Here is a 2,457-nt window from a genome sequence, read left to right as displayed (position 1 = left end):
AGAAAAATAAAATGCTTCCTCCTTTCCCGGGTGCAGAGGTCCAAGGCGCGGGTGGAGGCTGCAGGGGGCCCCCATCCTCCGTGGAGACCGAGGATCTGCGGAGGCAGGCGTGGCGCACGGGCGCGCCGGCGGCTTCTCGGTACGAGCGAGCGAGCGAGTGCAGTGTGACAGGAAATTTCAACACAGGTTTCCTTTTCCACCTCACTCAAGTCCCCAACTGCGGTCGCCGGGCTCGCTGTCGCTGGGAGGTGGACTTTGAATAATTTGCATTTGGAGAGGGCGGCGCGGGACGCATGGCCGGCGAGTGCACGGCTGCTGCTGCTGCCGAGAGCCAGGGGCGCTTCCCGGGACCTGGGTGCCGACACGGGCTGACTCAGAGGCACTTGAGGGGGTCTGGCGACGGGCTGGCTTCGGGAGTCCAGCGCTCCGAGGCTGGTTGGGGACGCTGTCTCGGATCCCACTTTCCCGCCTGAGACCCTGCCGCAGGGAGCTGTGACTCTGGCCGCCACAGGTGCAGGTAAGCCGCCTTGTCCTCACTTGTACGCCTCGGCAGGGGACACGAGAGGCTTGTTGGGAGAGAGCGAGGGTCCAGCAGGGAATTGGGACATGCACAGGTCACTGACAGGCTCCCCTCTTGGAGGCACAGATGAGAAGAGAGCCAAACCTCATCAGCGCGCTTTGCAAAGTCGCAGCCCAAGTTCCCCAGTTATTCCGCTTAGAGGGGACCCCCAGAGAGGGTCCTGAGAGAGGTGGCCCCTGGGTCCCCAGCCAGCAGGGCACCAACAGGCCCGTGGTGGGCGCTGGCTCCGAAAACCCGGGTTCCCCGCGAGTTTTAATCAGAGCAAAGAGCGCGCGCGGCCCAACCGAATCCACTGAGCTTCCGAAATGTGAGTTTCAGGCGACACAAACAAGACACCCCTCCCCACCCGCCGTTGGGGTCACATTCTATAAACAGAAACCACAGTCCCGAGGTTCTGTTTTTAAAGTCAAAAAGGGGATTTTTGGGTTTCTTTTCTTCTTCTTCTTCTTTTTGTTTTGCTCCGCGGTCCTGTGTGTGTGGTTTGGTGCCCTGTGAGCAATCTTAAGAGGGGTCCTCGGTCAAAGGCGCCGCCGAGTGAGTGGCGGAAGCCACAGGGTGGGGGGGGGAAGGGCACCCTGAGTGATCCTGTCAACCTCTCTGCTGGTCTCTGGGTCTCTCCTCGTCGCGACTCAGCCGCTCAGGAGGCTGGGGCAGGAGGATCACACGTTGGAGGCCAGCCTCCGTAACTTAGTGACAGTCTCATCAGCTGAGCAAGACTTGGTCTTCGTCCCAAGGAAAAGAGATCAGTAGGTCAGGGAGGTGACTTGTTGTCCTAGGGAAAGGACCGAGGTGTTCCCTAACGGATGAGGAACCGGGGTGCCCAGACAGAATCCCAGGGGCTGACTGCTGGCCTCCCACTTGGCTTGGAGTGGGCGGTACTAGACATCAGCCTCATTGTTTCAGAACCTTTCCGCTTTGGGAGGCGGACACCCCCTGGTGGACACCCGCTGGACAAACCCAGGCCAGTGCCCGCGCTCCTGGACAGAGCTCTGGGTGCGCCCCCGGGAGGCACCCTGGGGACCCACGTGACCCCAAGGGTGCAATACCGCCCTGGGTCCAGGTTTCTGGCTGCTTCTTGCCCCGCCGTCCAGGGGACTGAGAGACCCCGGGGAGGGAAGAGGGACCGTCTGACCCTCTGGGGACCGCCCACCCGCACGGGCCCTACCCAACTTCTGATTCTGTCCTAGGGTTGGTGGGCGGAGAAGCAGCCAGAGGCTACTGACCGAGCTGAGGGAGGGTGGCCCTGTCCTCCGAGACCGGGGCCTTGGTCCGCTCCCGCCCCCTCCCCGGGCGCATCCCCCCAGGGCGCGCGCCGCCTCGGGAGCTCCGGGGTCAAGAAGCCCCTCCCCAGGCACGGCCTGTGCCGCTCCAGCGCCCCCTCCCCAAGCGCCACCTCCCCAGGAGCGCCCTTCCCCCAGCAACCCCCTCCCCCGTGAGGCCCCGCACCAGGCGACCCCCTGTCCACGTGACCCCTCCCCAAGTGCGCCCCCTCCCCAAGCACCACCTCCCCAGGGGCGCCCTGCCCCTTGCAAACCCTCCCCAAGTGATCCCCTCCCCAGGCGCGCCCCCTCCCCAAACGCCACCTCCCCAGGGGTGCCCTTCCCCCAGGCAACCCCGTGCCCCAGGTGACCCCTCCCCAGTCCCCAGGTGCGTCCCTTCCTGGAGCTCCGCCCACCTCCCCAGGTGGCCCTCTCCCCAGGGCGCCCCCTCCCTAGGCCGCCCCTCGCGCACCAGCCGTCGGGGTCCTGCCCAGCTCCTCTCGGCCCCTGGTGGCGGCGGGCGGCGCTGCAGGTGGCACGAGGAGCCCAGCCCCCACCTGCTCCTGCTTCTGCGTCCCCTGCTGAGGGTTTGTCCAGGGCCCCTGGGCAGCGCCGAGA

The 2,457-nt window shown here is 65.5% G+C and overlaps 1 protein-coding gene across 2 annotated transcripts in view; it reads left to right on the top strand.

Annotated features, from left to right (window-relative positions):
- LOC139701373 (S-geranylgeranyl-glutathione receptor P2RY8-like) overlaps window positions 1–2,457 on the top strand; it is a 26,982-nt gene continuing 24,525 nt past the window's right edge. For both annotated transcript variants that reach the window (XM_071606791.1, XM_071606792.1), the window contains exon 1: window positions 1–517. The gene's annotated coding sequence lies outside the window, so the exon portion shown is untranslated. The remainder of the gene's footprint in view (window positions 518–2,457) is intronic.

This window comes from Marmota flaviventris, chromosome X (genome assembly GCF_047511675.1).
Source record: "Marmota flaviventris isolate mMarFla1 chromosome X, mMarFla1.hap1, whole genome shotgun sequence".
In the NCBI taxonomy this organism is placed as follows: Eukaryota; Metazoa; Chordata; class Mammalia; order Rodentia; family Sciuridae; genus Marmota; species Marmota flaviventris.
Note: the sequence above shows the minus strand (reverse complement) of the source record. Positions and strands in the feature narration are given on the sequence as shown.